This window comes from Podarcis filfolensis (assembly GCF_964270895.1).
Source record: "Podarcis filfolensis genome assembly, chromosome: Z".
Lineage (NCBI taxonomy): Eukaryota > Metazoa > Chordata > Lepidosauria > Squamata > Lacertidae > Podarcis > Podarcis filfolensis.
In genome coordinates this window covers 5,209,574-5,221,932 of record NC_139617.1, presented here as the reverse complement: position 1 = coordinate 5,221,932, position 12,359 = coordinate 5,209,574, and positions in this window count along the sequence as shown.

Here is a 12,359-nt window from a genome sequence, read left to right as displayed (position 1 = left end):
CGGGCTCTTTACTTGAACATATGTTCTCCAGAGCCAGCCCAATCCCCACACATTCTGGATAACCCTGAAGTCGCCCAGATCCCCGCCTGGGGACTGGGAAGGATAAATGCCCAATGTCTGAGCCAAGGTCTCCCTTCCTCTGAAACTTGATAAAGTTGTGGCCAATTTTTATCCCATAGCACGTTGTCTTGAGTCATTATTCCACTCGGGAGTCACCTGGGTTTGGGGGGACTCCGCCTGTCCACACAATGACTCATCTCCCAGGTCACTCCCAGACTCCGTTCCCCTAAAGACCCACAGTCAGTGAGCGACCTCCAGGCCATGGGCGTAGCCAGGGGTTGGGGGGCAGGCTTTATGTTAGGGGGGGGGCAATTGGTGGCGCAATTGGTTAGTTAGTTAAATATATTTATTTATTTAGTTGATTTAGGAGGAGCAGGTCCCCAAACCTTGATTAACTCCCCAAGCCTTGATTAATTCTGACTTTTATTGGACCCATAAATTTATGGTGTCTCGCACCCCACAACCTCATAACAGTTTGATGGCCCAGGGAAGAGCTGTAGCTTAGTGGCGGAGCATATGCTTTGTGTGCAGAAGACCCCAGGTTCAGTCCCAAGCATCTCCAAGTAGGGAAGGGGGGATGAACCCTTCCTGACATGCTGGAAAGCCACTGCCAGTCAGTGTAGACAACACTGTACAGAATGGATCAGATGTCTAATTCAGTATAAGGCAGCTTCATGTGTCCCCATGCAGGCCCAGAGAGCTGCTGCAAGTCAGTGTAAGCAATGCTGAGTGAGAAGGATGAGTGGATCTGAGTTTGAAGAAAGAGAGCTGCTAAGTCCCTGTGGGGATTTTGTTTGTTTGCTTCTGTGTCCACATGTATGCGAGAAGTGCGGTTACAGGGAACCAGGCAGAGGGCGCCTGCCCTGTGGAACGCCCTCCCATCAGATGTCAAGGAAATAAGCAACTATCCAACTTTTTGAAGACATCTAAAGGCAGCCCTGTTTAGGGAAGTTTTAAATGTTTAATGCTGTATTGTGTTTTTAATATTTGGTTGGGAGCTGCCCAGAGTGGCTGGGGAAACCCAGTCAGATGGATGGGGTATAAATAAATTACTACTACTACTACTACTATGTCTTTGCATGTAGGAGGGCACATTCCACAGGTAGAGCCACCGCTGTGGCACGGAACCAGAAGTGTTTGCAATTATTCAGACTTAACACACTGAGGTTGAAAAGTAGCAAGGGACTGGTCCTGTGGTACATCAAATCAATAATATAAGCTCTCTGAGCCTTCTGAGCTAAGAATAAACGCCAGCTGCATGGAATAACCGAAGATGCCTCTTTCCATCAGGCAAAGCACCCAGGGGAACACTTTGGCATGCTTTAAGTGATTATAGGTCAATGAAGACTAGATCATGTTTGACTTTCATTGCTGATTTTCTTTTCTTTTTTCTTTTGGTTAAAAGAAATCCTCCCCATTGTTATGAGATTAATGCTGATCCCTTTGTCAAGTCTGGGGTGGCAATGTTTGGAAGCAATCACCCTGAACTACGTTTGGACAATATGTGAAGGATAGGAATGAATTTTTATACTACAGATAAGAAAAGAGACATTCATACCAAAGATTGCTGTGCTTTTCTTATCCTCCCACACCCCGTGCCTGAGCTCCCTATTGCCTCCTTGCTGGTTTTTTTTTTTTTTTTAAAAGATTTAGATTACATTTATTTACGAAACCCTCATTTACAGAGAGTCAATCTTTTAAAATAGGCAATTTCTATATCTTGACTTTTTGTAAACCATCTTGTACAGAAAACAGCTGAAAGACTTAAAATTGGAAACATGTCAGTGTTTGGTACATTAATAAGTTAGGTTTGAACCAAAATATCCCCATTATGGAAAAATACATATTTTGTTATGTGCAAATGGCTTTAGATACCTATTGGTCCATAAATTACCATATAGCATATATTCAATACAAAAAACAGCAACAATTTGTTGTTGACGAAGGACAGCTGGACATATAAAGGGCCCCATTACATTCAGCAGCTGAGGGCCTCAGCAAACCTAAATCCAGCCCTGTCTTGGAAGCCAAGTCAACATTTACTTGGTTCTATTCTTTTTGGTTAAAGAAGTGCTGGGGGAACTTGCAGACACACACTGTGTTCAGGTGGGATTTAGTCACATGCCATACACTCACCCAGTTTAGGTTGTGTAATTAAAGTGGATTGGGGAGTGATTTGTACAATAAACCCTCTTTCCCAAAATATCAGATTTTTTTTGGCAATGATAGGAATCAGCATTGGGAATCATGGCACAACACTTGCTTTGATGCAACATTGGTAGGTAGGTAGACTAGTGCTGTGTGGGAAATTGTGTGTGTGTGTGTGTTTAAAAAATAGTCTCCACTCAGCCATTAAGTTCACCTTGGAATGGATGAGGCGGTTATAGGACATGCTTTATGTCTGAAAACTTCTGGATAGTATTAGAGTAGGTGAAAGCAGGCAATGGAAGGAAAGCTTTGTAGAGAAATAGTCTGTCCTTGCTGTTTTGGACTAATACTTGGAGGCAGTGGAAGCTGGTCCTTTCGGGGAGATGATATTCTGCCCCACCATCCTCGTCCCCACCTGCCTGCTGCCTCTCAGCTTCCTCCTGCTAAGTCTCAGTGCTGCCTCTGTAAAACTCAGTGGAGAAAAGGTTCACAGAATCATAGAATTGTAGACTTGGAAGAGACTCAGAGGGTCACCTGGCCCAACCCCCTGCAATGCAAGAATCTTAACTAAAGTATCCATGATAGATGACCATCCAACCTCTTCTTAAAAACCCCCAAGGAAGGAAAGTCTACAACCTCCCGAGGGAGACCGTTCCACTGCCAAACGGCTCTCACTGTGTTTCCTTCGGAATGAAGCAGCACTCAGAAATGTTAAATTTCTAGAGTTGGTGGCGAGGAAACTGAATCTAGAAGAAGCAAACTTTAGCAACCTGTGTTGACAAAAGTTGAATGAGGCATTTCCCAAAGGCAATAATCGAGACAAAATATGGACAGTGGTTTAGCATAACAGGTGCATAAACACACTGGATCAGGCCCTACAGGATCAGGCCAAATGCCTATCTTGCTCACCATTCTGTTCTCACAGTGGCCAACCAAATACCTCTGGGGGAAAAGGAGGATTTGCCTCTGTGATTTTTTGTTCAACAACCCTTGTGAAATCCAAATATCACTGCACAATTCCATCTTGGAAAGTGTCACCATTCACACATGAGAGCGGGGTTCTAGGTTTTGGTGATAATAGACTAGACAGGGCTGCCATACGTCCATAAATTCCTGGACATATCCGGAATACTGCATTCAGAAGCAGTGCCAAAGAATAAAAAGCTCAACAATTTTTCTGTCCAGATTTTCACTGTTTGAAATATGGCAACCTTATAGCTCTTGTGCTTTAGTGTTCAGTCTTCTTTAAAATACAGTGGTACCTTGGGTTAAGTACTTAATTCGTTCCAGAGGTCCATTTTTTCACCTGAAACTGTTCTTAACCTGAAGCACCACTTTAGCTAATGGGGCCTCCTGCTGCCGCTGTGCCGCCGGAGCCCGATTTCTGTTCTCATCCTGAAGCAAATTTCTTAACCTGAAGCACTATTTCTGGGTTAGCGGAGTCTGTAACCTGAAGTGTATGTAACCTGAAGCATATGTAACCTGAAGCGTATGTAACCCGAGGTACCGCTGTAATAAAAAAAATAAAGACAACAGCCGTTAATAAATACACACTGAAAAATTAGGGCGAGCACTTTGTGAAAGTTGCCTTACTGTGGTTTTAAAGGAGTTATGAATATGCTCCCCACACTGCTTGCTTAGAGGGTTTTTAAAAAAAGATATACAGAATATTATTTTATGTATGGTTGTGTACCAGCAGGCTTCATCTTGTTACCCAGATGATTTATTGGTTCCTAAAAAATTCAAGAGAATTTAAATTGCCCTGTCTTTTTCACATCATTGGATTTGCGCCTGGTTCTCAGTCATTTAAATATTCTGTTAGAACAACGACTTGGAGTGTTGTAATGAAAAATAGGTAATAATGAGTTGAATGGCGTACTTGTGCTGCAATCTTATTAACTACCAACCAAAACCACTTCATTCCATTTCCGAGTAAAAGGAAGTATTCCAGAATATGAAAATATTCTAAGCCTTGTAGCATCTGGGGAGAGGGTGGAGATGTGGGAGCTAGTATGGTAAAAAGGTTGCAGTGTTCGACTAAGACCTGGGAGACCAGGGTTCGAATCCCCACTCAGCCATGAAGATCACTGGGTGACCTTGGGCCAGTCACTGCTTCTCAACCTAACCCACCTCACAGGGCTGTTGTGGGGATTAAATGAGGAGGGAGGAGAACCATGCATGCCTCCTTGAGCTCCTCGGAGAAAAAGATAGAATATAAATGCAATCAATCAATTAATCAATAAAAATAAGCAATGTCTCACTGAAATTGTGCAGCAGATGTATATGATCAACTATTATTATTCTTCCTTTGTAAATGTATGTAAATGCATTTTTTATTTATTTAAAATATTTATATGCTGTCCTTCATGAAAATAAAATTTTAAAAATGTATTCTAGGGCAGTTGAAGAAGAAGAAGAAGAAGAAGAAGAAGAAGAAGAAGAAGAGGAGGAGTTTGGATTTGATATCCCACTTTATCACTCCCCTTAAGGAATCTCAAAGCGGCTAACATTCTCCTTTCCCTTCCTCCCCCACAACAAACACTCTGTGAGGTGAGTGAGGCTGAGAGACTTCAGAGAAGTGTGACTGGCCCAAGGTCACCCAGCAGCTGCAGGTGGAGGAGCAGGGAACCGAACCCGGTTCACCAGATTACGAGACTACGGCTCTTAACCACTACACCACACTGGCTCCTGTTTACAACAGTTACAGTTTACAACAGTTTTTAAACTGCTACTACCAACAACACCATAAAATGCAGACATAAAAACAGTTGGCTAAAGTGTTCAGATCTGCCCTACTTGAAAAGCTTGGATGGAAAAAAGGGGTATGCACCTAAAAGATAATAATAGATAATAACTAGTTATGCGATCCCTGAGCTGGTTAGCTGGTTCTATTATATCTGATGTAATGGCTGCTGAATACTTCATGTTAAGCTTTTTTTTTATTGCATTGCTTATATTCATTGCTTTAGCTTATACAATCTTTGGGGTAGAGTCTTATATGCAGATGGCTAATAATAATAATAATAATAATAATAATAATAATAATAATAGGCATTATTATAGTGGAGCACCATACCTGGAAAACCCTCTGCCTAGTTGAGATCCACAAAGTCTCGAAAGTATAGGTCCTTGAAAAAATGGGATCAGAAGAATGTTTTAGAAACATAGGAAGATGCAATATAATGAGCTAGATGATGGAAGTTGCAGTCCAGCAATATTTGGAGAGCCAATGATTAGCCACTATCTAGGCTGACTGACAGAAGCTCTCTAGGGTTTCAGGTGTCAAACCCCACAATGATTTGGGGGTGTGTGTCATAGCTGTCAACTTTTCCCTTTTCTTGTGAGGAATCCTATTCGGAATAAGGGGATTTCCCTTAAGAAAAGGAAAACACTGACAGCTATGGTGTGTGGGTGTGTGTGAACCTCAGAACTTCTGTGTGAAAAGTAAGTGCCGTACCATTGAGCTAACCCCACAAAGGGAATAAGTCTAAGGGACGTGGGTGGTGCTGTGGTCTAAGCCTCTTCGGTTTGCAGATCAGAAGGCCGGTGGTTCGAATCCTCATGACGGGGTGAGCTCCCGCTGCTCTATCCCAGCTCCTGCCAACCTACCGAAAGCATGCCAGTGCAAATAGATAAATAGGTACTGCTGTGGCAGGAAGGTAAATGGCGTTTTCGTGCATTCTGGTTTCTGTCACGGTGTCCCATTGCGCCAGAAGCAGTTTAGTCCTGCTGGCCACATGACCCGGAAAGCTGTCTGTGGACAAATGCTGGCTCCCTCGGCCTGAAAGTGTGATTAGTGCTGCAACCTCATAGTCGCCTTTGACTGGACTTAAGTGTCCACCCTGGCTGGGTCTGATAGAGTCCAAAAACATTTGCAGCAGACCAGGTCGCCTTAAAGGGCCTTGATCCACAGCTGTTGGCTCCTCCAGTCTGCTATGGAGATAGCCTTGGGACTGAATCTTCTGAATGTGGCTGGGGAAGTGGAAGAACCTGGAATGGGAAGATGAAGACTCCTTGCCCAGCTCCTGCTGTGAGCTGTGTCCAGCTTGGAGAAGAGAAGACCTTCCTATTTGAGCTTTGAGAACCAAGGCTTGTGCACATTCCCCACCCCACCCCTGAAATGCTTTAATACATTCAGATCCTTACTACAAATTCTACATCTTCATTTCAGATGTCCATCCTCATCTTCCCCTCCTTCCCCACCATCTCTTTGCTTCCTTTGCAGACACCCAGATTAGCACTGGTTCATCTTTGAGCCAGTTAATTACCTGTCAGAGCATTCCAACCAAATCAGAATCCCCATCACACAGATCAAAGAGGGGATTTGTGCCTGCCTGCCTAAACAAGAGAATCGGCACATCCATCAGCAATTATGATAATGGATTGGCTTTCCTGAGGATAACTAATTGCTATTTTGCCCAACTTCTACTCAAGTTTGCTGTAGAGATTAATTACTTGGCATATCCAGTATGTTGAATGATTGAGCAATAAGCTCATTTTCAGAGAGGGGTCCGTGGAGAACGTAACCAGTTCGCAGACATCTCAGGCATGTTGTGAGCATAGTTCTGCCTCCACAAGGTCCTTCCATACCTCCATAATAGAAGTGGCCCATCTGTTAGCAGCCACAAAGCCACATTCCCAACACTAAGATGCAGTTTGCCAGGGTATGTGACTGGCTTGACAGGGCAGTGGCAAAAGCACTGGCGAAGCTAATGAAGCACGCCAAATTTGCCCCAACCTTGCCATCCCTCCCATCCTTGTCCAAGTAAACAGCAATGACACCTGGCTTGGCATGAAGGCTTTACCTCTCAACTGACCACTACTGGTATTCTTGACAGCAAGGATGGAGAACCTGTTGCCCCCCAGATGTTGTTGGACTTCAACTCCCATCACCCCTGACAGTTCACCATACTGAGGCTGTTGGAGTTGGAGTCCAACAATGCCTGGAGAGCCTCATGTTTCGCACCCCCACTTTAAGGAAAGTATGTCTGTTGACCCATCTGTCAAACTACTGTATTAGCAGCACCAAAGTGACCTGGGCAGTGTGTATTGAGATCCTGGGCTCCACAGACAACAAGAACCAGCCCCTCTCGGCCTTGCAGACGTGGTCTAAGGGAAGACAGAGCAATATATTTGGTACCAGCTTGGCTGCAGGAGTTGCTGAAAGGAGGCATACAAGGTGCCATCAAGGCGTCTTAAGGATTTCTGTAGGGTTTAGCCTTTTCTTCTGAAGATATCTCACAAGGCAGCAGATGTTTAGAACAAGAGATTTCCTTCTCCTAGACGGGCTACCTTCCCTGGTTAATGGGCCCCATCTACCCCTCACTTACCTCCGCAGCATGTGCAGAAATTGCCTCCAAGATAATTGGACCTACTATTGGTCACATCCACTCAATCCAATGGAGCCTGTCTTGACATGCAGGGGAAGTCCCTAGCTCACTGGTGGTTTGAGACCCATTGGCTACCCTCACCTGGGTTAGCTGGCCAGTCAAAGCCGTTTCCCAGGTTATGGCCATTGTCACATGTCGACAGCTTCTAGGAGAGCTGAATGCAGGGTGGAGACCAAAGGTTGACAAACTTCCCCAGAAGGAGCATGATGTGTCCCCCAACATAGGTACTATGTCTCCCCCAACACTCCATAGTGACATATAACAATATTGTAATAATTAATAAAATGCAGCCAATTATTACCCTTTCATCAAGAGTGAGGAAGTTTCTGGCATGGGCTTTTTAGCATCTGCACAGGAGGTTTATTTGCAGTCCTCAAATGACGCATGACAAAAACAAGTGTGTGATGCTGAAAGCCCATCAGAAGGTGAGTGCCAGTTTCTGAGGCTGTCACACAACAGCCTGGGAAAGATGTTTGTGCCCTCTACATCGTTTCTTGGGTGCTGGTGCGGACCCCAAGATGTGCTCCAGGAGGCATAGGCTCTTGCATCTTAAATGAAGTTCTGGTGCCATTTCCAGCAAAGAGGAGATTTTCTGTCCCCCCCCCCCCTTAGGTGGCAGGCAAAGACCTCCATGAAAGTCAGCCAGCCATTGGAGAAAAGCTTGACAAAATATGAGTTTTTATTTCCGCCAAAACTAGCAGCACTTTGAGAGGAGGAAAACAGTAGTCGGGGGGGGGGGGGGGAATAACAGGGGGAACGGAATAGCAAGGCCAGCCTTAATATGAAATAACGTGAAGGTTTCGGTGGTTGGTTCTTGAGTGCAGTGGTGCCATTTCCTTCCACTTTAAGGCACAAAACCCCTGAAGACTGAATTTATCCATGCTCCAAAATGTGTCTTACAAGCTTATATAGGTAGAGAAAGAAATTGTTCTAGTTTATTTATATCTCACCCCTAAAACATCTAAAAACAATTCCAACACAGATGCAGATTGGGACAGATCTCCACCTTAAAAGGTTTGTTGAAAGAGGAAGGTCTTCAGTACTTGCCGAAAACTGACAAATATTCAAGGAGAGGGAGGTAAGATTCCAAAGGGGAGTTGCCACAACACTAAAAGGCTCGATTCCTGCATTGTGTGTTATGGGCCTCCAGATAAGATGATTTCTGCAAGAGGCCCTCACCTTGCAGTGATTGATTGGGTACATGAGGGGTGAGCTGATCATCCAGGCATGGCTAATAGCCCCTGATCATCCTCAGTTTATGTTTTCCTGAAGAACTCTATCTGCTAACCTGCCATGACATATCATTCTTCAGAGCAGCAGTGATTACCATCAGCTGATAACTTTCTGGTAATGATTTTTAAAAAATATTATTTTGTGTTTTTTGCTGCTGCTTTGGTTATCATTCTCCCTGCCCCTTTAGATAAGGTTTTCTGCATCTGTTATGAGCTATGGTGTCTGCTAGAATCTCTCTTCTGCTCCCCCTCCCCACCCGCCGCCGTTGGCTGTTCACATGAATTGATGTTTGAAGAAATTACTTTAGAGATATGTACCATGACTTCTGTTCTAATGATGCTGTGCTGATCGCACTGAGCACATTTTGTTGTCAAAGCACTTTGTGCGTGCACACACAAAAAAGAATAATGATTCCGGTGATTCTGCCTGATTCAAACAAAGGAAGCGTCACTCGCTTCGGAGGAAGTAAATGAAATATAATGCAAACATTATGCAGGGGCATAACATAAGGTGAACCATCATTTCCTCCTTTGAAGTGCATTTGTATAATTCCGTAAGTCTGTGTAGAGAAGGGCAGGCTGTAGTTGAGTGGCAGAACATCATTCTGCATGTACAAGGTTCCAGGTTCAACACCTAGCACCTCCATACCTTAAAGAGCTTCTGCCAGCCAGTGTCGACAATACCAAGCTAGATGGACTAATGGTCTGACTTGGCATAAGGCAGCTTTCTCAGAGCACGCAAGGATGTCTAAAGTGCTTGGATAAAGGTAAGTCCTCTATGCAGTTTCAGGGCCAGTGTCAGCTCCTGGAATCCTTGGGCATCTTCCATGGCTCCGACACAAGGCCATGGCGTATCAACATCTTCGAGAAACCTCCTTCTTTGCTCCCTTCTGCTGAGTGCAGCTTGATTGACATGCCTGTTGGGGAAATTTTGTTCACAGCAGTTTTCTCTCCCCCCTCCCCTTCCTCACATCTAAGCAGAGGTGGAGACGTCAGCACCGAGAGCCTCGCTGGAAACATAATGGAGTGGAGAGCTGCCACTAACTTAATGTCTTTGTTTACATGCATCCTCTAATTTGCATAACATTCCCATTAGGTTGGCAGACATACAAAAACCGCCAAGGACGCCATTCACACACAGACGTAGAATCTTATCTTCTGCAGTGGTCAGTGGGGATCTGGCCTTTAAAATAGCTTCCTGTACAGCATGCCACAGTCCCTTGTGCTGGCCATTGTCACCATGTGCTGCTCCATCAGTTAATGGTTATCTGGGACCTTTGGGGTGTTCAGAGTGTCACACCTATGTTATCTTGGTAAAACAACAATCTTGTGGACATATTAGTATTATCACCCCCTCTTAAAACTCTCTTGAGACTCCTGCAGACGCTGTGCTTCAGCCTGATAGATATAAGGAAACATCTATTTATCTGGAATGTTTTATTTGTGGGGAGTAAGTTCTGCTGCATTATTTATCCCCCTGCCCTTGAGTCTGCTGTATCATTAGACAGAGTGAAGCACCCATCTCAGGGAGCAGTTGTGGTGGGTGGGCAGTGGGGGTAGCCTCCCACACCTTTGCCGAGCTCCCCACTTGCCATTCCCCTCTGTTGCAGGACAGAGCTCATGTGATCTACCCTGTTATTCTGCTACTTTCAGCTGTCCCATTGCCCCTGTTGAAACAAGGCTCCATCTGCCCATTTAAAACAGCACCATACTACTTTAAATAGTCATGGCTTCCATCAGAGAATCCTGGGAACTGTAGTTTGTTACTGGTGCTGAGAGTTATTAGAGACCCCTATTCCCAGCACAGAGGTACAGCTGATTGTCTTGATTCAAAATGGCATCCACTTGTATCCAAATGTAGATAAAAACCTGCTCCTTGATCTAAGGAATCATCATGCAAAATCTGGTTATCTTGCATCCAAATACATAGTGAACAAACTGTAGAGTAGATACATATTGGGAAACTTTCACAAAACACCCTGAGGCTTATTATCAGAAGATTTGGAGGAACTTCTGATTTCATTGACTATGGCCTTTACCATATTTTTCGCTCCATAAGACGCACCTGACCATAAGACGCACCTGACCTAGTTTTTAGAGGAGGAAAGGGGGAAAGCCCCATTTTGGGGGGGATCAGCTCACAGTTGTGCGGCTTCTTTTGCAAAGGGGAAAAGCCCCTTTTTTGAGGATCAGCTCAAAGTTGTTGAGCTTACTTTGCAAAGGGAAAAAATCCTGTTTTTATGGAGTTCAACTCACAGTTCTGCAGCTTCTTTAGGAAAGGAAAGGGAGCTGTTTCTACAGTTTCCAGACAGATAATCTAATCAGCCAGTCACATGTCGCTGGGGCAACAAACAGCCTCCATCGGCAGAAAATTCAACAATGGAGGCCTGGGCAAGGGGGTGGGGCCGGAAAGGGAGCCAGCGATTGACCGCGCACTCACTCCATAAGACACACAGACATTTCCACTTACTTTTTAGGAGGAAAAAAGTGTGTCTTGTGGAGCGAAATATATGGTACTTGTATCTAGTAGGATTTCACTTGACTCCTCTGCATGAGATCAGACCACTGCATGTGTGACAGCGGTAACATGTTTCTTAGCCTAAAGCCATACTATTCACTGACCATATGAAAAAGGAAAGGCACTACTTAATGCCACATAATCCCAGACAAAAGCCACATCTGCATTATACATTTAAAGCACTATTAGACCAGTTTAACAGCCATGCCCTCCCTAATGAATCTATAGTTTCCTATAGGAGTTAGGAGACCCTTATTCTCCTCTTAGACACGTATCCAAAACTTGAATCTTGTAGCTAAGTGTAGAACCTGTTGCATCCTGCTTCTTATTAATAAGCTTGTTTTTAAATAGATGATATATGTTTGGCTGAGTAATGCGAGGCCTCTGGTTTTATTTGACCGCTTGACATTCTGTCTGCAAGTCTCTGTCAGGTTGTCCGTAACACTGTTAGAAGGGAGATCTGAATGACACACCCAGAGGGCTCAGTTCTATGTTTTGAAGCTTGAATAACAGCTTATTTTCAACATGGGTGAGGGAGTACCTAAAATGCAGTGTGGCATCTTGCCTTGGAGACTGAGATGTTGGAATGAACATTGGGACACACACCCAGCTCTACCTCTCTTTTAAATCAGAACCAGTGAAGGTGGTGAAGGTCCTGTATGAGTGTCTGGAGACGGTTGGAGGATGGATGGTGGCTAACAGATTGAGGTTGAATCCTAACAAGATAGAAGTACTGTTCTTGGGGGACAGGGGGTGGGCTGGTGTGGAGGATTCCCTGATCCTGAATGGGGTAACTGTGCCCTTGAAGGACCAGGTGTGCAGCCTGGGAGTCATTTTGGACTCACAGATGTCCATGGAGGCACAGGTCAATTCTGTGTCCAGGGCAGCTGTTTACCAGCTCCATCTGGTATGCAGGCTGAGACGCTACCTGCCCGCAGACTGTCTCACCAGAGTGGTGCATGCTCTAGTTATCTCCCGCTTGGACTACTGCAATGCGCTCTACGTGGGGCT